General features: G+C 42.8%; 3 long non-coding RNA genes across 4 annotated transcripts; 2 read left to right on the forward strand and 1 right to left on the reverse strand.

Annotated features, from left to right (window-relative positions):
* Positions 1-1,951: 1,951 nt before the first annotated feature.
* On the reverse strand, positions 1,952-22,203 carry LOC137479134 (uncharacterized). Of its 2 annotated transcripts, XR_011001979.1 has the most exons (4): positions 22,078-22,203; positions 20,715-20,807; positions 2,745-2,867; positions 1,952-2,056 (listed from the first exon to the last, which is right to left on the reverse strand). It is a non-coding gene; the product is annotated as an uncharacterized lncRNA (long non-coding RNA). The 2 variants fall into 2 exon arrangements; XR_011001980.1 differs by lacking the exons at positions 1,952-2,056; positions 2,745-2,867 and adding an exon at positions 6,282-6,410.
* Positions 3,887-5,778, forward strand: LOC137479136 (uncharacterized). The gene is made up of 2 exons (XR_011001982.1): positions 3,887-4,534; positions 5,559-5,778. It is a non-coding gene; the product is annotated as an uncharacterized lncRNA (long non-coding RNA).
* Positions 18,738-23,360, forward strand: LOC137479135 (uncharacterized). The gene is made up of 3 exons (XR_011001981.1): positions 18,738-19,789; positions 20,742-20,884; positions 23,298-23,360. It is a non-coding gene; the product is annotated as an uncharacterized lncRNA (long non-coding RNA).
* The last annotated feature ends 1,466 nt before the right edge of the window (positions 23,361-24,826 follow it).

Raw genomic sequence — 24,826 nt, forward strand, 5'->3', positions numbered from 1 at the left:
ATTAATATCCAAGTTCTTGTAAGGTGCACAGTCTGTGACATTTACACCTACATACTCCTACTTTTTGACCAGTGATCCTCTGTGATGTCTTTGCCTTCGTTACAGGGGAAAATAGGAGTGAGAACTGGATAAAGATAACATTGCTGTAACTATCACCATCTTCATCTTTCCTTTTGAAGGATATTTTTGATTAATACATAATACACATATATTAGCTTCTATCCCTTAATAAGGAGGATGAGCTTCCTGCTTCAATCATAACCAAATGAAATTTTCAGTCCATTCAGTTAAATTTGAAACCAAGCATAAAAAAAAATAATTGATAAAAAATGTCTGTACCAGAGAAATCTAGTTCAAATAGACACTAGACACCCTATGTGTTTAGAGTTTAGAGCTGGAGGAGAAAAATATTACTAATAATGTGATGCTGAAGTGTAGATGGATGTCTCACAGCTTCTCTCACTCACTGTGTTCAAATGATGTGCTAATATTTGCTCCCAAAGGTGTTGTGATTAACGCTAGAACACCTCCTTGGGCTTACACCTCTGCTTGTTTCTCATTTCTGGTAATGATAAAATGAGGAGCTGGAATTAGAACAACACAAGAGCACTCCGAACCAGCTTGGGGTTTTTCTTAATATTCAAAAAAAAATCACAACTTTAAAAAGAGCCTATCCAAGCAGCAGCTTCTGAACTCACCCAAGCATACATGTAAATATATATATATTTACATGTAAAGTCAGTATAAACACACACAGCTGCTTTAAGAGGACTTCCTCTACATCTGCAAAACATTGTTTTCCCAAGGTCAGCAAAGGCTCTTCCACACGTCTCAGCAGCGAGGAAGCTGCCCACGGATAACATGTTATTTCCTCACTGTCTCTCACACAACCTATGGATTTTCCTCAGAAGGAGAAGGCTGTTCTTCCCTGTGCTGCCTTCCCACGCTGCAGATGTAGGGAACTCAAACCGTGCTTTGCGACAGGGACACTGCTGGCAGCACCGGGGAGGGAGCCAGAGGCAAAGCCCTGACTGGCAGCACAGAGGCTGAATGCAGATGTCCTTTTTCTGCTTCCCTGGTACATCACCAGAGACAGCACATCACTACTGGTAAACTGCTTAAAGGAAGCAAGCACCATTTTTTTATGTTGTATAAATATCTATCTACACATTTTCCAAAAAGGGTGGAGATGCTGGGATGCCTACATGATTTATGCACAGTATGGAAGTAGCACAAACATGATGATTTACAACAGGTTTTAATGGCCATCTGAAGGGGAAAGATACCAAATATGGACAACAGCAACTGTTAATTGAAACATGTCATATTTCATCTGTGTAAACAAAGTAATGATCACGTCTGCCACAAGATTTCAAGAGATTTATCTTCCAGGCTCCCTAATATGGTTACATCTGTCCCCTCCTTAAATCCTGTGTTCTTGCCATCTGCTCCTATGCACTTCTTTTCACCCTCAAGCAGTGATTAAACAGCTATCTGGAAAAGAAAAAAAGTATTTTTCAAATTTTGAGCAAAATGTTTAACAACTGGAAAACGAAACCCACAACCCCTTTGGCTCTCAATTGTTGTGGTTGGGAATGTTATGAGTGAGATGCTCAGGTAAACTTCCCAGGAATCTTTACATCTCACTGTACAACAGGAAACAGTGCACCCATAGATTAAAATAGTTTTGTTATGGAGTGTAATAAATTTGGAGCAGATTAAGCTACCATTCAGTTAATCAGTCAAATTGTCACTGAGAGGTAATGTTACACGGGGAGATCAGGAAGCATTTTGCTTTAAAAAGAAGGAAACTTCCTAGAATTCTTTATTTGCACTGTGGGAAGCCTTGATCGTTATGTTCCTTTGAGATGTGCTTTGTACTTACCTCTCCTTGTCCAAACATGGAGGAGCAGGAAGGACAGAGCCACAGCTCTTTTCTGTGTGAGGAGGACAAAGAAGAGCAATTCCACAAATCCTGTGCTCCTGCCTTCTGGGTAACACTGCAGCCTGCTGGTCCTCATGTTAGGGGAGCACTTTGCTCTGCATCCATCACCCTCTGTAGCCACAGAATGGGCAGTCATAATCCATCTCAGTGTTTATTTGGAGCCTTGAAATCCTTGAAAGGTATTAGAGATGCACTGAGCGTCTTCTTGCAGGAGAGGCTTGATGCAATGACAATACTGTCATGCTAAAAAATTGCCTCATCCCTTCTCTAAGAGTTTTGTTAAATTTATTTTCTTGGGTTGTTGCTTCCTCCTATATAGAAGAAATTATGGATATCACCTAATCATTCCCTTGAACTTCATAGGAAGTACCTGGACTTGGTAACTCTGCTTTTCAGTCTTTGCTCCCTTGGTTGGTTTACTCTGCTGCTTCTATCCCCTACCATTATAATTGTTACTGCTTGCAAAGATGGGAAACGAGATTTTTTTGTACTGTTTGTTAAACATTGTGAAATATTTTCAGAAATAATGCATAAGAAGGCAAATTTACCACGGCTTTTTTATCCACAGGTAATAATCCTTGTCTGAAAATCTAGGCCTATAATTTCTACTGGTATAAATAGATGCAGCTCCATTAAACGCCTTGCACTGCTGGAGGCCTTTGCTATGAAGGATGTGAGAGTTCAGGCAGTTCAGCTTTAGAGTCAATAAACACCATTGCTTAAATTACTAAGATAGACAAACCGCATTGTTTTACAGCCAGCGTTTTCAGAACAACTTACACTATTGTCTTGGGAATACCTTTGGGATAAGCAGAGCAGCCAGCCATCATCTGCTGCAGTCTGTGCATCTTGTCTGTCAGTCTGAGCTGCTGGTAATCCCTTTGGTACCATGCTGCTGCGTGCCCCAGGGCTTTGCTGGCAGCTGGAATTAGATGAATAGGTGGATGGATGGTGTTTTGCTCCATACCTTCCTCAGTGAAAGTTAGAAAGCCAGATTACAGTATACTCACTCATTTTCAAATGAACAAAAAAAGGTAATGCCTCAGCTACTCCAAATACTGTGTTTTTTCCTGTGTATCTCAGGTATTGTCAGGATGACTGGGTTCAGTTACAGAGTCAGGACATGGAGAAAATGTTGAATGTTAGGACTTAGCAAATACTGTTCTAGACAATTTACATTAAAAGGAAAAGAAAACATTTAGGAAAACACGTGCATAATGCTTCAGTATTCTCTACCCAAACTAAGAAATCCATGTATAAAATGAATCCAGGTTTCTAGAACCAAATTCTGTCTTAAGGCATGAAAGACTTTTCTTACCAATACAAATACAATGGGGAAAGTGGAGAGTTTTCAAAATTTCATTTTAATTAGAAACAATAATAATGACATTTTCATATTCTTATAATACCCATGCTGAAAAGTCACTTTAACATTCATCAGAATAGCTTCTGATAGATGAATAAAACCACACAAATATATATATTTTTTAAGTAAATAAGTCAGTGTGTATGGAAGCAAGGCTTGTTTCTTGAGAAAAAAATCATCTGACCTGGAGCATTTGGACTAAACAGTCCAGTGTTTATAAATGTGACTCAGCTGGAGATGGTTTCCGAACTTCTGAAATTTTGAAGAGATTTTTCCTGTATACTCTGGAAAGGCTTCAAAGTACACTCAGCAAGCAAATTTCAAAAATACAATGGCTGTACTTTAGCTGGTGTTCACCTTAAGTTTTACTGAAGTCTGATTGAGTCTGTGGCCAAACCTGACATGCATAAGCTAATTATCATTTGCATAGCATCCTTTCCCATTGCAATCCTTGGAAAGATTACAAGATTTATTTAAATATTGAAATCTGAGTCTTACAAACCTAAACAAGACTTATAATGACTCTGTGAAAGGATGAAATCTCTGTTTCCAGGGTTTTCTTTTACTTTTCAAGAGGACAAGGAACCTAATCTATGATACTGATTTCTATAGAGAGTTTCTCATAGTTTGTGGTTAATACTTTCTACAGTAAATACATTAGAAGTAAACATTCAACACTGCTACAATTTAAGTTCATCACTTTAAAATGTCCTCTCCAGCTACTTCTGCATGCTATGTAATATTAGAAAAAACACATACCTGAGACTCAAAGGAGCATTGTTACACCCTGAAAAACTAGACATTCATTATAAATAATCCTTTGAGAGCTGCAGGAGAAAATACTTTCCCACCAATTATTCTGACATAATGTAGGATTGGAGTAGTTTATTCTATACCACAGTTTATGACATCGCTTTTGCCAACACGTGATCTGGACACTTTTCAGCACATTATAAACAGCAACTAAAATTGGACCAATTTATTATCTTGTTCTCCCTGGAGAAGAAGGGTAAAGAAGCCCTGCAGTGCTTTGTGTTTTAGATGTACCTCAACACACTCTTAGTTTTCAGTAGAGAAGACAAGACTGAAGAGGCAAATCCTGAACTTGAGTCAGAAATTAGAGTTTTCCAACGGTCCTTCACAAGGACTATTCTTCTGGACTTCTGCATACTGTTCAAACAAACTGAATTTGGGAACCTCTGTCTCAATCAACAGCAGTTCAGGTGGGGTTTATTGAGATAAGAGAAGTATGATCTAATGTAGATTTGGTGTTGGGAGCAGATTTTAGAAGACGAACTTAAAATCAAGCAGTTTGCTTAATTATGGGCATATGACAATAAAAATTGAATAGGATACAAGTACTATATAATTAAACAGAGCATATGGAAAACATGAAAAATACGATAATATTTTTAGCAATAGGTCCTTAGCTTAAACACTATTTTGCATTTTGCCTTCTGGCTTAAAATCCATGTAAAAAATAAAAGAGGATTATGAAGAAGAATTTAAAAGAACTACAAGAAAAGACTGTAAAACAAGAGAAACTAGAAATAATGTATTTAAGTGTTTTGTCCTATTGATGTTACTGAGAATAAGAGACAAATTTCTTCCCTCCGTTAATCATCATCATCATCCTCCAGTGACACCAGGAGGCCAATGCACTTGTAGGTACACACATCTGCAGGTAGTGACAGTTTCTACTCTCTTTAGATGCATATTAATGCAACATACTTTGGCTCTGGATCTCTGTGCCAGAGAACAAATAGTTCAGCAAAGGAAACAAAGAGCTTGGAAGATTTTTTTAATGGTTAGACACATACATGTATAATAACAATGTGCTGACAGTGCAAGCCTTACTGTTGGTGATGCTTCACAGCATAAACTGATCACTCACTAGAGACATTTCTCTCCTTTATCTATTTTACATAAAGTTCAGGTTCATTATGCCTTGCTTTTAGTATTTGGGTTTTTTATGACCAGTTATTTATAACACATTATTAAAAAGTCAGACTGCATCAACTTTGCTTGGAGGCAGAGGGAATAAGCATGTGCATATGTGAAATTTATGTCACTGCATATTTGGAAAAAGAACGTATAGGATCTTAGAAAAAAGGTCATCTCTTTCTCCCTTGTATCCTCTAATCCCATTTAAGTGCTTATGTTTGGATCCCTACAGGTAGGAAACATCTTTCAAGACTTTTCCCTTTCAGTTTAATAAATCTCTTTTGCTGGTTTCTTTCTATTAAGTAACTGGAGACAGGTATTTCAAGCAATTGCTGCACAATGAGCCATGGAGGAAAGGCAGCAGGTTGGATGGATGCTTACAGAAGTACACTGAGAAGATATTACCCAGTTCCCAGCTCTTATCTTTTGTAAGCAGAACAGAATTAGGGCAATTTGACTTCCTAGCTGGTCTACTGACCTGTGAGAATAAAGGGAATAAAAATGCCACTGTGCGATAAAACAGGCAAGACTTGAAAAGCAGTAACAGAATATGCATAATAGCTTAGAAAACATCCTTAGGAAAACAATTAAGTTACTTTATGCTTCTCTTTTTATTAGGAAAAATATAAAGGGAGAGAACTACTAGTGGCTGTGTGGAACAGAGCTAGCTTTTCAGGAAAACACACAGGACCAGATCTTCCCTCCTACTTCTTCACATGTTTTCTGCTCTTCAGGCCCATGGAAACATGCCAGGAAAAATTAATTGGCAGGGGACCATATTATCTCTTCTGCACAGTTCCCATGTAGTGTCTCAGAGAAAGACCATGCAGCTAGGGAGCTGGCTGGAAAAGCTGCCTGCCTGGGGAAAACTGTCCTTGACTCCCACAGATCCCAGAGGATATGTCAGATTTCAGCAGGACCTCTCTCTCTTGTTGATCTGAGACAATCTGAAGAATTCTCTGAGATTTCCTTCTATAGATAAAAAGCTGGGGCTCATTCGAGCATTGGGGTTTTTCCATGGGGAGGTTTTGGCCAGAAAGATGAATGCTGATTTAAGGACAGCTCTCTTAAATCAAGCAGTACTGGTGGGTCACTGATTGAATGCAAGGTCAGTAAGTCTGCAGCTGCCTCAGAAATGTGGAAGAGGATTTGATCCTGGATAAATGAAACAAGGAGAGTATAAAGTGCTGGCTTGCTCCTACATAACCCACCCCCTCCCCAACCTTTCATATTTGGAGTTTCCAGGCTCTTGGAAGAGCCTGGAGGCCGCCTGGAAGCCTCCCAGGAAGGAGGATTGATATTGTTAAAAGCAGCTATTTCTCCACTTCAATATATTATGAACATAAAGCTGTGATCCAGCCTACTGATTTACACAAGAACTATCAACCAGCCAACCTTCATTTCAGTTTCCTATTAAGTACTACACACACTTCTCCTTCATGTCCAGTGGAAAATCCTATGAAGTAGGCAAAAAAGGAGTTCACATTGATAAATTTCTTAGGCTGCCTCTCCACTTGGGGTCTTGCGAGGCATATGGAAGGGTCAAAGCCTCCATGTCCTCAGCCCCTCATCTCCTCAAGGGATTTCTGCATCCCTTCCATTAAGTGTCATTGGAGCCCTGTCCCCTCCTCCATCATTTCCTGCTCCCTTTGCTCTCCACGGCTCCTGCAGCAGGGCTCAGTAAGAAACTGTTCTGCATGAGCTCCCTCCCATATGGCCATGCACTAATCCCCCCTCCCACACACAGGCAAAGAGGGAGGAAATTATGGATGTGGAAGAGATGCTTCCCAGAGCAGCAGTGTCTGCTATCCACATTATGTCAAGCAATTAAAAGGTGCAAAAGACTCCTGCTGAACAGTACTGCCGTTTTCTTTACCATTCTTTGCAACATCTGCAGAGCTTCCAAATTCAGGAAATTTGCAAATAAAGACTTTTTTTTTTGGGGGGGGGGGTAGTCTTAGAATTGTGAGGTAGCTTGCAATCATCTTTCCCCTCCACTTACAGTGTCAAGGTACTTTCCACAGGTTTTTTAATTATTAATTTTGCTCCCTTGTCTCTTCTGATTGATCAAAAGAAAAAATCCCTGGAAAACCCTGGAACTTACTGAAGAGTGAGATAAAATTGGAAAAAAAATCACTGACATTAAAATTTGTGAGAGTTTTTGAGAAAGCTCTGCTCCTGCCTATTTACATTGAAGCTTTTTTTATGTATACAGAGAAAGGCTGTCAGGAAACAGACCATTTGTCAGGTCGGGCTACCAGCACAGTGCCCAGCAACTCCCTGTGCCTGCACAGGGATATCCTGGCATTACAGCCACTGTCACATCTCATTGCCTAATGCTCGCCCTGACGCCGGCTCCTGCCTGAGAGCGTGTTCCATCAGGCTCTCCCTTGGAAAACACCGAGCGCCACTCGGTGTCACCCGCCCCGCTGAGCGCACCTAATGACACCAATAGGAACAGCAACAGAATGGTTTCTCCAGGTGGCAGATTTACGACACTACAGAAGTCACAAGGTATTAACACAGAGTTTTATGTTCAGCAGAAACTCGGCATCAGTGTAGCGTGAACATCCTTGAAATGTCAACAGGCATTTTAAAACTAACTTCTCAAAACCCTGTAGTGATTCCTGTGAAAGAAAGTCACAGTCTTCAAACTAGGAAAAAACAACCTCCAAGCACATAAACTCCTTTTGCTTTACCCACATCAGCAGCACGGCAGTGGGGTTTGGTGATTAAATGAGGTGATCAACATTTTGTCTTGAGAGGTCCTGGGTAGGAAATCTGAGGCTGGAGCCTCACCAGTGACAGCAAGTCACCCAAGGGACTTGGGGCCTCAACTGGCTGTCAATTGCCATCAACTGTCATCTTGCAGGCCTGTTCTCCAGAGCCTCTCTTGTAATACAGTGCAAAAGGAGAACAAAAGTGAGGATCAGAACCCTGTATTACTAAAACCCTTTAAGATATAAGAAACCTTGAATTGAACTCAGTAATAGCAGCCAGATCTCAGAGGTCACAAGAACACCAATTTTGCAAGTGAAGCCCTTTGAAAAAAACCTCTGTGCTGTTTTCAACACAGCTGTGTTGAGGCCTTTTATTCCCAGATCTCAAGCATTTCAGTGAGATTGGTAACTGTGTGACAAACAGCTAATGCTTTTTTGCTTAGGTCAAGAGTTTGGAAATACAGACTTTAATATGATACTGAAGAGAGAAATTACTTCAGTAAAAAGCATTCTAAGCAAAACAGAGGTGTGTGCCTCTTTCACCAAACATAAAATAAAGAAATATACTCTAAGCTTGTGGATTTTATGCATACATACAACTCAGTGCATGTACATTTTTAATTGACTACTCATTTCTATACAACCCTATGGAAAAGAAAAATACAGAACCTTTCAAACATGCATTGAGAACAGTATCAGGAGTCATCAGGACATGAAGCATCTCTAACCAAGAGACAAAATCTGCACATTAGAACAGAAGACTGTCTGAAATAAGTTCCTCCAAGTGGGACAGGGAAAATGACATAATTTTTAGGAAGTTAAAATCTATGGAATCTTAGTTCAAAGAAATCTTCCTTCACATTAACTCTTTTGGAAATTACCCAAATAATTTTCTCAGTAAGTTGTCTTTAATACAATTATTCTGATTAATACCCTTTTCACAAAAGGATTTCCCATAAGACAACTGCTAGTGATAACTGTAACTTTTGTATTATTCAATACAGTAAAATAAGATAGTCAGTGAGGTGGTTTAATCTAATCCATTTCATTTCAGTTTGGAACAAGGCACTTGGCTAGTTATACATTATATGTACCATCACATAAGTAGCAGTTGATGATCTGTATTGTGGCACTTCTGGAAGACATGTGGGCATACCCAACTACATTTGCAGGTCACTCTGTAAGCCACCACAATTTTTTTTTATAATTTTCATTTTCAGCTAGGGGTTTTGTGGTACAAATAAGCAAGGCAGACACATTTGAAACACTCAAATGGAAGAATTATCTATGACAATGTATAATGTTTGCCAGAAAATAAATGCAAATAGTACTTGGACTCCAAACAACAGAACTGTCTCACAGATAATGCATCATTTTGTTAACCCAATAATTTCCCAATTCCATAAGTGTTGATTGGTTTTGAGCTTATTAAAGAGACCATCAGATTTAGAGTGTCTCCAATCTGATGCAACTGCATTTCACTGGGCAACCCAATGAGCTGTCCCTTCAGTGTCACTTTCCTCTGCTCAGAGAAGCAGGCTGGACATCAAGGAAGTATTTTCCACCTCTGAACCCCTTGGCATTGTAGAGCCACCCTGCTGAGCAAAATCTGAGCACACCAAGTCCATTGGCAGCTCAGTGCTTGTCTAGACACTCCTGATCCAGCCCTGCCACGTTGCCCCATGTCTGTTGTATGTGCCCACACAACAGACAGGCCAGTCTCAATGATTACTTGATTCCTTGTGTCCTGGACAGCAGATGGGACCCAAGGAGCAAATTTAAATTGTTTTAGCTGCAGTGTCCACACGGCATCTGCAGAATGCAGCAGTTCTCCAGCCATGCCCTTTCCTGTGTCAGAGAAATGAGGGTAATCCCAGCTGTCTACACAGCTGTACCCTTTCCAAAGCTCCCCAGACACCTGGGGAATCCTTCTGCAGCCAAAAAGAACAACTATTTACAACTGCTTGGCTTTATCCTGTGGTACTCGAGGGTCTTGGGCAGGATTGCTGCTGCCAAACTCCACTTCCGACCTGGCATCTTTGCAGTGGTTGCAGTGGAAGTGAAAACACCTCCACCAGAAAGGAATTGCAGCTGGGATGTCTGCCATGGTCTGGGCAGCAGCTGACAGAGGAACAGCCCAGGCCTGATCTAAAGTGCTCTGCTGCTGTGCAAGAGCTCCAACACAGCTTTATTCCCAAGGTGTAAACACTGAGCTTTGGAGGCACGGCCAGGCTCCCAAGCAGGCCCAGACCTGTCCTGGGCTGAGCATGCACCCAGCTACAGAATGGATGTGGCCATTACACTGCCAAAACTGTGCAAAAACACCTGGCAACTCCTGGCTTCTTATTCTAGCGTTACCAGAAAGAAACAAAACCGTGCATGGATTTTGCAGCTTTTTTTTTGTGAAGTTATAAAATTTTCCAATATTTTCACAAAAGGGTCAGGAAAGAGGAATCTAAATGTTCTCAAGTCATACGACAGTGAAGACTGACACTCCTTGCAGTTTTGCCACAGAAGCTCACAACCAATGTCTTTTGCACTTGCCTCCTCTGACTGCTAACAGAGCCAACAGTTCAAATTTGGAAGGAATTTGCTGCTGTTTTTTTTTCTTCCAGACTCTGAGCCCTCATGTGGGTTACTATGCTTCATCTGGCTCAGGTTTCACAGACACCTGACTCCTAAGGATTTCCAAGGATCCAGTTGGTTCTTGAAGAATCCACACAACTGGGACTACACCATGTTTAACTTGGAAGGGCAGAATGAATTTTACATTATGTGGGTCACTCCTGTGAGTTTTCCAGTTTGGTTTAATCCAGATTTCAATGCTTATTATAGAGAAAAGTACAATCATGAATAATAGGAAGAAGATTCTTTATCTCATTTCTCCTGCATTTTTAAATCCAAATTAAAACTGCACAAAGTTCTGATTCACATACCTGGAATCTATAAAAACAGAAAAACATCCAAGCACCTCTAAACCTGATCCAAAAGTGGTGTTCCCTGGAGTTTCATCCATGACAGCTTGGCCCAAAATCAGGATGGGTATTGGGTCTTCTGACAGCACCAATCTCCCTTAGAAACACAAAGATTTCTTAATTGCACACTCTTTTTAAAAAATAAAATATGTTTTAAACAAAAGATAGATGAAACACAGCAACAAAGAAGACTCAGAACGTGGTATCATAACACAGTAAGACTAGGCCTTTAGATGACCTTAAACCTGCATGGTAATGCAAAGGCTTTGACCCAGCTGTATGGTATCAGCCCTTTTCTAGGTCTGCTATGCAGCTGCAGCTACAAACAGCCTTAGAGGATGTACTGGTGCTCAGGGAAAAAAAAGAGGATTTTTGTGTTGCAGAAAAGGATATTTGCTTGGCTAGTTCTGTATTTGCCATGAACTCAAATCTGGACCCCTTGCTTACAGGAGATAAAAATAATGACAGATAAAAGCTGCATAACCCAAAAAAGTCTCTGTTTCTACATTATCAGATCATTAATGTGAAGTCAACAATTTGTCTTAATTGTTTGCTGGATTTTATACATTTTAAAACACATGAACAGACCATGTTTGTTTATCTAACCTGAAGTACTGCCAGCAGTCACCACCTCAATACAAGATGTGTAAACTGCCAGCTGCATGCCCTTTGTATGACAGAGAGGAGTCTGACACCTCAAAAATATCACAGGACAGAGAATTTGATAAAATGGGTTATCTGAAAGTAATGAGACTTTAAAATGGATATTTTTCTCTTCCACTTTTCTCATTTATACAAGGTATTGTGCAAATTTAAACACATACATTCATGTTCCTTACACATTCATATCTTACAAGTTTCTTAATAAACAGGTTAAGGTCTCCAGGAATGTTCAAAGTACCACGTACAATGTCACATTTCCTGTTGGCTCTGATCCTGCCACAGACAGACTTCAGGAGAAACTGCTGATGCGGTGGCAAGCTGGACAATCAAACGTATCTAACGAGAACCAGGAGAAAGACAGTGTACCTGGCTAAAAACACATACCAGTGCATGCAGGCAGAATGTAAGGGTAGCTAAACAGAGGGAAAAGATCTTCTTTGCAGTGGAAGTCACAAAAATTTGGTCACGCATGGAAAAGGAGCAGTACAAGGGGTTCAGTGTCAGGCCTGCCAAGAGCCAGTAATGTGCAGTAATGCACTGCACTCACTACAAATTGGAAAGGAATTTAAGACCAAAACAAATACATTCAGAACAAGTTCTCTTTATAGTAAAAAGCATTTTTTCCTGGGTATCCTAAAGTGTTTACAAATTAAAAGAGTAAAAAAAAAAGCAAAAAAAAAGAAAGTTTTATAACTATGTAAAGAAATAAAGAGGAATGAACTGAAATCTGAAATACAGCTACTGAAATGCAAGGCAAAGTAATTGTATCAAGAGTATAAAATATTACTGGGGGTCTATTTTAAAACAAAAGAAACCCTAATAGTCTTTGGAATGTGAGCACGTGGCAAGCCACGTTCCCAAGAGCACATGTAACTCCCCGGGATTTGTAAGAGCAGAACAAATAGTCCCATATGTGCTCAGGTGAAAAGCACTCCCCAGATAAAGATGATCAAATTGGTATACAAACCTGCCTGCAGAAGAGGATGCACAAGATAATCCGAAGGAATTTGATTAAGTGCTTAAGAACCTATAATGAATTCAGGAAGTAAAACACAACATTATTACAGGTACCAGTGCATTTATGTATTATGTAAACACTGCTGGCACTGAAAGCTAACCTACGGAGTGAGGTTGACCAAATGCTAAAATGAGACTTTACTAAGAAAATATTGACATTGCCCAGATGAATTAATGGTTTGATTCCTATAATAAAACATAAATAATGTTTATAGTTTCACTGCAATAAAACCAGCCAATACTGGGTGTTCCTTCACAGGGCCAAGTGGGAATACTGATATTTCTGGATAAAGAGTAATTCCAGTACATCCTTCTCAACAGAGAAGCTGTAAAAGTTGAACTCTCTAGAAGCTTAAAAAAAGGCATCTCAGAATCATAAATTTTATACAAAAGCACTGAAATAACATTATGGTTAAAAAAAAAAAAAAAAAGAAAGCAACACTAAGATCTCTATCATTTTAAACACTCATGTGCTGGGACCCATCCAGCAGGAATCCTGCCCACCAGCTTTACATAAAACTGAGGTTTCTATAATGTAGAACACTTCCTGCTGCTCAGAACTGAGGCTGGAAAAGAATGTACCAGCTGTGGAAATACAGCAGCTTCTAACACCTTATAATCCCCCATTGAAAACCTAAAGCTGCAGGAAAAAAATGGGTGTTTTTAGAAATATGACTTAGAATATATCTTTCTGAAACACAAGGTGATACCATGAGCTCAAACATGACATATGAAGTGACCCAAGCTTATCAGTGCTGGGGAAAGTTACTCCTGATGCAGTTACGGATTGCACTGGTTTAGGTGATGGGATAGAGGGCAAAACCCTCTGTGATGTGCTCTTCTACCCCAGGAAAACTGTACCCTAGAAAGGAAAGATGATAGGACTTGGCCTACCTTCTGAGCCTGCTCTGTCTTCACACTTATTTGCATTTGAGCTCTCTAGTTACAGTCACTGTGCCATCCTTTTTTACATAAAGAGTAAAAACTTACTACATCAATACCACTCCTAACACCAGCTGTGTTTGGAGAAATACTCACCTCACACGCACCTAAATAAATACAAGCTTCACACTGCTCAGGTGTTGTGGGATTGAAAAAAGAGAAGTCACTTGTCAACACCTGAGGTGCATAAAAACAAATCCAACTGATCAGAAGATGAGTCTGCTGTGTCCTGTGAGGGGCTCCCAACTACTTTTCCAGAGATGGATGTGCTGCTCGTGCAGAGATGAATGCACAGTGAGGAAGGCATGTGGCTTCTGTTTTGGTAATAAGTTGTTTGGTAATACATGGTTTGACCACAACAGGCCCACGGGCACAAATCACTAATGGAACAGGTGCAGAGGTCCTCAAGCTATCCAGGAAAAAATTAGCACATAAGGCAGAGCAATTAATTGGCTGCTATATCCATATTGTGCTGCTGTATACTGGAAAATAATTGAGTGGTGTGACTTAAACATATTTAATATGAAAAGTGGTCTTTCCTTAGCTAGAATTGTAATATATTTTTACAAATGTAAGTTTTCCTTTCTAACAGGATCACTCTTGAGAGATGCACACCCAATGTCACAATTTAGTTTTGCATTTTAAATAGTACTCTTAAAGATAAACAATATAAATGCTCTGTTGAAAGCAACTTTGAATACCCACGATTCACACTGTCAGCCTGAAGGGAGATGGGGGAATTAAAAACCGAAAGAGAGAACTATTTCAGAGCTAATAAAAGCTGCAGCAGAACGGACAGCACGAACCACAGCACTCCAACCCTTTTCAGAGCTGTATCTCTCCCAGCCTTTACAACTGTGTATCAGCCCAAGCTCTCCATACAACTACCACACCCTTGTCTCATAGAGAGGATTATGTGAGAATTGCTCACATATTTTCTTTTTCAGAGAAAAAAATTATAAGAAATAGTGTTTTAAGACCTGGCTTGGGAAAATGACTCAGAAATGACACCAATCCATGGCAGACAGCCCTGTGGAACTGCAAACCCTCTGAGCCAAAAGGAGAAAATGAAGATGACTCTTGAAATCCTCACAGAGAGACTGCCAGCACAGGAACACACAGACCAGCTCCTGTGAGTGCTTGGGGAGATCATCAGCGACCTGTCAGGCCTGGAGCAATCCTGTGTGAGAAACCTCATCAGTTACGGGCACCTACTTGTGCTGCAGAGCCAGGAGAGAAAGCATTTTCTTCTTGCTAAAAATATTTCCTTCCTCTCTTCAAAATGATAAAAGTATAACTGCACCTGACCTATTTTTGTCCTTATTCATTCTGTGGAAATCCTGCAAAATTGACACCTAATTTCCAGGTGCTGTTGCTTAGCTTCCTAAATTATTAATGAATGTAATAATTATCCCTTTTCATCATCACCTGGGTCAGGGAATAGATGCAAAGATTACAATCCCATCAGCACCCTCACATCCAAGCATTTTTATGGTATTGGAAGATCCCTCCACCAGTTTCAATCCATAAGCTGTATTACACTTGCATTTGATACCATGGCCTAATGATACATTATGTTATATACCGGGGAAATAGGGACCAAAACCACGGATGTCTTACTCCTTTAATGTGTTCAAGAGTGGTGCCAGCTGGAGCCAGAAGCCATCAAGAGTAGGGGAGCACTGGGTGTGCGGATTCTGACATGGGTTTACACAGACAAAGCGAGGAGGAGAGGGGAGGTGGGACTGGTGATGGGGTCTGACAGGGAGCTACTGACTTACAGGAAAACTTCAGACATCTTAAAAATGTCCAGAAGTATTTCAAAAGTGAGAACAAGGGATATTTCCACAGCTGTATCTGTACCTGCAGAGCTGTGTCCGCTCCTATTAGAATGTGGCCAACAGGGAGAGCTTTTCTGCTGGATTAGCTGTCCAGTCTCCCGAGGCCAATGACAGACATCCTCATCCAGCACTTCTGGCTGAGCTGGCTCAAGATGTTCTGCTTCACAGGTGCCCATCAGCACCTGCCAGCTGGGAGCTATCCCCAGAAACATGTGAGCATTCTCACACTTCAGAAAAGGCTGGACGTGTGAGCTGCAACCACTTTCATCAGCACTTTAAATCTCACCTGGGGTGGGGCAGGGCACAGTCTCTGCTGCTGGCATGTAAAGGGGACTGCAGCCTCCAGTAGAACCATAACAAGTACAAGAGGAGAATAAGGTCTTCACTGGACACAGCTGTTTGCTATGGGAATGTCATCCATGGTCACAGCTGTTGGCAATGTGTCTTTCCATGGCCTGAACAAAATCGAGGTAGCAAAAGCACAGCTGGTCACCAGTGGTAGATCTACACCTACAACTTTTCCTGGCACAGCTGACCCTCACAAGACTAGAGCTTGGAGCCACAGGCCCGGCTGGATTCTGCTCTACCCACAGGAGATGGTTTTGCTCTCAGGGCTGTAGGCATGCAGACCTTCAGCCACCGTAGCTAAATTCAACGAGGATTATGAAATGGAGCTCCCAACCACCAAAATGCTCACTTCAGGAAGCTGCTCCTCAAGGAGATGCAAGAAACAGACACAGTGCCGCCTTGGCTGGGCATCGGGCACCCTCCAGGACAGGGCAGAAGGCTCTGAAACAGTCCCCAACACGTGGCCAGCCGTCAGGAGATCAGGCTCAGCTCCGAGCCAGCTGTGGGAAAAGGGCAGTCGAGAGGAGGAATCAGTGAGATAAGGGGAGTCTGGTTGCAGGTGGAAAACAGGGAACTGGAGCCCGAGTAAGCAGGACGGGACAAGGAACAAATAACGAGCACCAAGTGATTTGAACAACCGCGTTCTCCCTCCCGCTGCTCTGCCCATCTGCTTGGAATTTGTTTTCAAAACAAGTCCTACTTTCCCTAGCCTGCCCAGATCCAAGCTCCCATCTTGTCCTTTATGGATCCAGTGCTGTCACTCAAAATCAAAGGAACAAAGAAAACTTATTGACATGCACATTCTTCACCCCGATAAGTTCCTCTCAGCTGTGTTTTCCCTTCACTTATTCAGGTCAGAGCCTTTATTACAGGCACTCAGAGACAACGATGATCTCACATGACTGTGCTACAAATTCATCACGAGTCGTGCCTGTGTCTGCCACGGAGATCCAAGCAAGTGTGGTGCCGTGTTGGAGCACCCTCAGCCCCCGAAATGCATTCCCTGACCTCCCCTAGAGCGGAATGAGGTCACCGGGATAATGAGCGCTCCAAAGGGGCTGCGAGCGGCCCGGGCCGCGGCTTTCCTCCGCCAACGCCAAGTTACGACAGGAACGGCACGAACTAAAAGGGCTTCAGCTCCACCCTGTGGTCGTGAGCAGCTTCCCAAACCATTCCTCTGCCCCTGCTCCGGGACCAGGGAGGGACACCACACTGGATTTTTCAGCTGAAGCACCGGGCGCCTCTGCATGGGCACTGCCGTCTTACAGCTCGAGGTGTTCCAGGCCACAGTGGAACACTGTGGTCTGTGCCTTCATAAACTGGGGTTAATCGTTACTCTGAGATCATATGCACCAGCCATCGCCGTCCTCTTTGGGAACTGTGAATTTTGAACATTTCACTCACCATTTTACAACCAACCAGCTGGCTGGCCTTAGCACCATGACCGTGCAGTGATTTTTGGAGACGTTAGGATGTAAAACTTTTCTAACTCATGTTCCTGCCTGCCTTTAACCACTTTTCACATTTCTCTGATGAGACACTGCTTGCTGATATAACTCTTGCAAATAACTTTTAGAATTGGGGATGCTTTTAAGGAATGTTTTACTTGCCCAAGTTTTTAAGAAGGGAATGGCTCTTGAAATGAAGTTGCAATTTTAATGACAGGAACCTTGAGAAATTCAAAGCAAGCCCCAGCTCTGTTGGTTGGCCAATAATTAAATAGTTCATGTCTGACCTAATTAATGCTCAAATACACATCAACAACTTTCAGGCTGTAAGGCACAAATTTGTGACGAGTGAGGTTCAGGCAAATACCGTCTCTTCACCCACCACAAAACCCCCTCAGTATCCCTGTCATCCAGGATGCTTTGGGGTGGCACTGAAATGCCTCTTTGTGACTCTGGGGAGCAGGTTCTGGATTAGACAGACTCAAGTCCTGTGTAAAATGTTGGAGCCCTTTATTCTAGTTCTCATCATTGCTCTGGGCCTTCCTACCTGCCCCAGGTGCTCTTCCTCAACTTTTCAGAAGGTGTGTCATATTTTTACCTCTTTATTACCCTCATATCATACTGATCCTCCCATATCAGTATCTTTACTGTGGTTCTATTTACATTTCAAAGTGTTGAGCCTGTAGCATTTGTCTGTGAGTTTTGAGATTCTAATTAGATGCAGTGCCTCATTTTTAGCTAAATACTCAAAAACATATGCAAAAGTTGAAATATATTTTAACCAATGTGTGCTGCACGTAAGCAAAGCTGTGGGTTTTTTCCAGTCTGAAAAGCATCCAGACCTGTTCACTTCAAGCATTCCCTTGTGTGTACTCTCTCACCTACGTAGAGAGGCCCATATTTATTTTCATTTTAATAATATTTTCACCACAAAACTGGTTTGATATTTTTAGCTATCAAACTATATCACATTCATCAATTAAGGCTTGGAACTGATACACAAACAACATAAAAAAAATGCAGCCATCTTTCCTTCTCCCACGCAAAATCTATCTTGTAAAACCAGAATTTCACGGTATTTTGTAGCAGTTATTTAATTTTTCAGCTCATCCCAGATCAAACTAGTTTTATATGCAGCAACAACTTGTACAATGCATTGAGTAAAGCACAGCAATGGTTTCACTTGCAGGAGAAAGGGAAGTAGCCAATGCATGGAGGCTCTAGCATACACCTACCACTGCCAGTCTGGGAAGAGGGAGGAAAGTGAAGAAAAGGTGGTTGCTTCTGTTCCATATGAATTTAGCAGGCATTTTATCATCAAACCCCTCAAAATCTGACCCCTTGTTAGCACAAATGCAATGCCAATGGAGTTTGTGAACCCTCCCTCCATCTGTGCCCATCTCCCCACCTTCTGCGTAGTGTTGGTGGTGGTTTAGGAGATTTTTGTCAACTGAAAGTACTTCTATAGTGCAGGAATTTTATTTCTATGGAAGGTGTTTTTTTTTTCCCAGGCTGTGTAGGGAAAACAAAATCTGCAAGAGACATGACAAGCAAATTTCTAACAAAAAGGGTTCACTTTACAGCTAGAACAGTTATTATTTCAGTCTTCTCTTTGCTATGTCATATAGCAAAACCAGAAGATAAATATTTTGGGGTTTGCCATTTAGTCATTAGCACAAGCACCTCATTTCTGGCGTTTCATTAAATCTTTGGCCAACTACAGCCTGATGTACTTGGAGCTCCAAATATTGCTTTAGCACTCAGGGGAATTTTCAGGGAGAAAAAGCCATTTCAGAGCCCCTGACCTTCCAAAAGATTACCACACCCACAGTTCATATTTTAATAAAGTTCTATCAGGTAGATTAAACCCTGGGTAGAAACAAGCATCCAGCTGCCAAGCATGTAACTGTTAGACCACAACAAATGAGAAAAAAATCTCTGGCTTCTACCAAAATCATGGGCTGAGGGGCAGAAATGCTTTGATATTTTTATGAAACATTAACCTTCAAACATAATTACCACAGGCACTGAGGTTGCACCTGATTTTAGCTGCTCTGTTGGGGAGAATTACTGTAGAAACGGCCTGCAGGGCAGGAACGTGGCAGGTAAACACAAGGAATGTCTGCACAGAGATAATGGGATACAGGGCAGCAGGAAGAAGATAGCTTCAGGGGATGGAAGTGCTGCCACTGACACTTTCCACATGCCAGCAGAGGTGATGGTGACTTGGTTGACATTGCATGAACAGTAATCTTTGAAAACAGACACTCTGAAGCATGAAGCTGAACTGGGGAGCATGAAACCAATGCTGTCCTTGCTAAAATCTTGTACTGCTGAAACCATTTCAGTAGCAGAAAAAAAGAATTTAGCTAGATTCACTCTGAACATCTACATTCTAGTTCTACATCTGCATTCTACCTTGAGATCAGAGATAAAAGGAGCAGGTATTTCAGTCTTTGCAAGTTTTCCATCCCTATTTTGCAGATCCATGAGTTCAGGAAGAGGCATAAGCATCCAAAATCTGGTGTGGCTACATGATCCTTATCTCCTGCCTGCATTACCTGATGTCTGCAGAATGCAGTGACAGACTGTGTGGTGTGCCTTCTCAAATTACGGTGAGGGGAGTGACAAGACAGGACTGAAAATCACTTTTTGAAAATTTCTAGACCACTGCACTATTCAGTGCCAGCACACTTAGATGTGTATCAGGACAGTATCTAGCCCAGAGTGATTTCTTCTTCTTCAAACATCTGAGGTAGACTGATCTACTCAAATCCCCTGTACTTCACCACTCAGCCTGACATTTGCAATCAGCTCAAAAGCATTCAGAAGGTGTATGCAAGTATAAAGGATGTAATTGTTGGAGCTCGTGTTTCAGGGAATGCAAATAAGAGCGGCATGGAAGGGGGCCAGGCCTGTTTGGGGCATGATTTGCAGAAGCAATTGATGTGGAAGATCCCAGCTTTAGCAGGCAAAAGAGAAATTACACACAGCCAGTTTTGAAAGGCAGCAATTTCCAAGTTCTTCTGGCCTTTCAATTTTTTCTCCCTGGGATAGGTTTTAGGGGACGTGCTAGGGATGAAGGGCCCTGGCTCACACCACTTGTGTTGCACCCTGGACTGGGTTTCTGCCACCCTAAAGCAGAAGCAATGGATTGGCTTTAGTGTTTAGTGTCTCAGAGAGAATGTTACCAAAACAGCTTCTCCAACAGTCCACTGAACCAAACATAAAGGGTTTTGCTGCTAACAGGCAAGGCTATGTGTCCCAGGATAATGCAGGGATAGCACAGTATCCCTTGGGATTTGCTTACATCATCTCACAAATCTGCATGCTCTGATGACTCTGACAAATTTGTGCTTTAAACCACTAATGCTTCAGTCAGAGCTGAGCTCAGGGGATTTTACAGCACTATTCCTGTCTGCCTCCAGCTCCACAGGGGGCTTGTCTGGCTCCAGAACTGGGAGAGAAGCACCAACAGGGAACACAGGGAAGGGACATGTCTTACCTAACTTCTTGCCTCCACAATTCACAGCATACAATCCAGACAATCCCGAGTTTTGCCTCTCAGTTGGTTTTCTGTTCCTGGCAAACTGGGCGCCTGAAGAGGGAGAGAATACACCAAATTCCATGGTGGAAGTCATCGGTTGTGGTGTTGCAGCTCAGCGTGAAGCCAAGGTAAGCCCCACAAAGCCTCTGCTGGGAACACAGTATTAAGATCCTCACATGCAGATAAGCTTCCTTCATTCGGGGCTGGATCTGTCCTGCTTGCCTAGCACACATTTTAGAGCCACAAAGGCCAGTCCTCAGAGGATCCTGCCCTCTTGGAATAACACAATCAAATGTACAATTAGCACTCTCCAAAATGTTGCCTGAGATGGCACAAAAGTTGAGTCTCTTTTTTAGCCCTCTTTGCAGTAAGCAAAGCATCCAGCCCATGTGACAGCAGTTCATTCTCCTCAGGATTTCTATTGACACATGGGAGAAGTTAAAAACCCTGCCATGTGTAACAAACTTTGATTCCTGCAAAGGAGATGCAAACTGGCTGGTGCTGCCATGGCTCCAGTCTGGTTTGCATGGCTATGTGTGGAACAGCCTTTCTGTGCCTGCTGTCTGTCTGATAGGCCAGGTGGGATTCCCTCATGCATTTCTGCACAGTGAATCCTAATTACTACATCCAAACCCAGTCACAGTATTATCACTATATATAGTTGTACTCTAAATGTCTGTCCTTTCAGTACTTCCTTTCCTTTTTCCACAGCTGAACCCTGTTCTTTTCATTCCAGCCCATTCAGTTAGTTTTCCAAGATGCTCTGGTCCTCACATGTTTGAGGATAGCTCCCAAATTTGCATCCTCCACAGTTTTGTTAGCATATCCATGCTGTTTATCCTGAGGTCAAAAATCAGTAAATGCTAATGAGTGTCACAGCATATATCACCATTGAGACAGCCACAACACATACAGTATCACCATACAATTTCAGAAGGCTTTAAGCATTTGCCCAAACAGAATAACACCATACCACATCAGAAGGCTTCAAGCACGTGCCCATACAAACTAACAGCAAACCACTCCAGATGGCTTCAAGCATTAACCCTTCTGGCTCTTTAGCCCAACCTTTTATCCCCTCGTGTTCACACATTGCACCTGTGTGCCCTCTGTTCCCTTTGGTGGTTGCTGGGTGCACCTGGGCACTCCATGGCTCATTGCTGTCAGTGCTGCTCACCTGCTTCTCACAGCTGTGCCCACTGGGGATGAGGCTGGGCTGCAGCCCCACTCCCAATCACCACAAACTGTGTGCCTACAAATCAAGGTCTTGGAACTGCATTTTATGACATTTTACTGCCCTCCTTTCCAGAAAGATTCTTACCTTCCAGTCTGGTAGCAATCTTCTGACCTCCGCTTAAAGCAACAGTGTTCCATGTCTTATCCAGGATCTGTCCAAAGCTGAAGTAGCAAGATCTGCTGCATATCCTTCATGGGGAATGCCCCCAACTCCAAATACCACTCCTCGGTCACAGAAACTTGAGGCTCTTTACTCATAGTCTCAATGCTTGACCTTTTTTGTTGGGGTGAGAATTTGCCAAGGAGGAGTAGGTTCCATGGTGAAGAGCCTTCAGAAATACAAACATGGAGGCTACAGACACCAATATTGTCATCTTTTCCAGAATTAAGATCTGATTCCTTGAGAGCCCAGGTTCAGAGTGAACCACAGCATTCTGTGGCAGCTGCTTGACAGCCCAAGAGAGATCCTTCACCATGGTTCCTAGCAGCCAACTTCCCCTACATGAGGCCCTGCTGCTGAGATGGACTGTCCTGCTCTCTGTGAGCACAGACATGGGTTTCCAGCTCATCCCCATGGATACAAGCAAAGCCTGTGATTATTACTCTGTGTCCACTTCTCATGTCAGGTTCTTTATTTACATCAGCGTGTTATTGCACAGCCATTGATCATTAGCTCATTTTTCCTAGTAAATATCACTTCTGTAAGAGAAATATTGCAGCCCAGCCCTGTGGGTAGGAAGGACAGATTTGTTTAGCTGGGCAGCATCTGCTTTGTCCTGCTTTTTATGTTCCTAGTTCTTCAGTGGGGCACAAAAGAGTGGGAAGTCTCCATGGACACTGTCACAGCAACAGATTTTGATGTGGTCTCAGAGAGGTCTGGAGTTAGCAGGGGTAGCCTAGTGCTTTCGGGAAAGATGAGCATTCTACTGACAGCCATTCCAAGTGGATTGAATTGCAAATGTTACTGAACCCGTTTGCTGATAAGGCTTGTAGCTCTCCCAGCATCTGCACAAGTGTATTTGCCCAAGATACTCTACATACTTGTTTTTCATGCTGATAAGGGAGCAGTGGTTAAGGAAACACTTGCAGCAATGAGTGTGTTCATGTCATGCCTTCGTAGGAATCATTTATCAAATTCATTCCAGACTCACTCCAGTAGAGGCCCCTCTGATAGCTGTGACCCTTAGAAGCCGAAAAGTGCAGCAGGAACGTGAGAAATGAGGAAAAACTAGGTACCAGTGTGGTATGTACTCACCCACCACTCACACAGCTATTAGAGACTAAAATGAAATTAAAAACTTGCAGGTTCCCTGTGGAGCCCTGGCAATGAAAACACCAATCCTCACATGGAAGAACTACAGGTAGTTTGAAATAACGATGCCGAAACTTTTGATTCACTTAATTTTCTCCTTTCCCATGGGAAAGCAGCCAGCCTGCCACAAACTGGGCTGGGCCAGATGCGAGTTAAGCAGATTCCTGGTCACCGGGCTCCTCCAGGTTTTCTATTGGCTGATAAAAGCATCACCACTCTGATGAGCCCACCGGGATGGTCTCTTTATGATGATGCACATCTCACCTTCAAATCCCTGATCAAAGTCAACTGCAAATGTCATACTGGAAGGTATAAAAACTTCATTGTCGCTTAAAAACTTTCGAACTATTTGATTGCATCCTGCTTTGTGTCTGGGGGGTGGGCCGGCAGCCAAAGTACCGGCGCTGATGCTCCAAAGACTGTGGGAAAATAACCCCCTTTTACCCCGCGCCAAGGAGTGCAGTGAACGTATCTGGAGCAAAAATTGCTTTTAACGTTTAGGGCCAGGGACAGGCCAGGTTAGTATTTATTGCCCCAATCTGGAAGGGCATCTATTGTTGGGGAGCATGAGCATGAGACCAGGCCTGCCCCAGTGAGAGAATAAATCAGTACCAGCACAGTCCTACACCTGGGCAAACTGCAGGAAAGCTGTGAATCCAAGAGAGCTGCACAGAGCCAAGTCACCAGGGAAAAACCTGCCCAAATCTTCACATCCAGAACCAGCCAAATACTTGGATCCTAAAATCATCCTGAAATCAGATGCCTGTGTATTTTTGACCCAAGCACCGTCCGAGCTGCTCCCTGAGGACAAATCTGCCAAAGCAGCTCATTCCTGCCCCGCAGCATTGCAGCCATTCCTGCCCTGGGCTGAGGGCAGGGCAGCAGCTGTGCTGCCACCAGAGCTGGCTGACAGGACACCAACCCCGGCCTGGGACCCACCCAGCTCCTCTGGGACTGGAGTGGCTGCAGTCTGCAGCCAGGGGCCGGCAGCTATCAGCTGAGGAGGTCATTTCAGTAGTTTTGAAAGGCACTTGAAAAGCCACCGTCAGCACTGTTGACAGCAAATCGCTCTTTCCCCCAGGATTTCTGATCTCTGGGATAACCACTGCTGCTTGCTGTGAAGTCCCCAGGTGCCCCTGACAACCATGAGCCTCTGTGCCTGGCCAGGGCAGGAGAAACGCTGCAGCCAAGTGGGAGCAGCGACTGGGCCCATGGTGCCAGCTCTCCAGAGCACATCACCACAGCAAACACCCTCAGGAAAACCCCCCAGACAGCAGCACATGGGCAGAGCTCTCGCAACACCTGGGAGCCACGAGTGAGCAGAGCATCTCTCTGGTGAGCTGCGAGCAGGATCGAGGACACGGCTTCCTTCAGCCTTTCCTTCTTCCCCGTAGGCACACGGCTGATTCCAGCAGCACAGTTGTCAAGTCAGCAGCTGGGGCAGATGGACCTTCCATTTTAAGATCCCTGTTTTCCCAGAGCCACAATCTGGAATCTGCCCACAGGGAGAGTGTTTCTTTCA

This window comes from Anomalospiza imberbis, chromosome 9, assembly GCF_031753505.1.
Source record: "Anomalospiza imberbis isolate Cuckoo-Finch-1a 21T00152 chromosome 9, ASM3175350v1, whole genome shotgun sequence".
In the NCBI taxonomy this organism is placed as follows: domain Eukaryota; kingdom Metazoa; phylum Chordata; class Aves; order Passeriformes; family Viduidae; genus Anomalospiza; species Anomalospiza imberbis.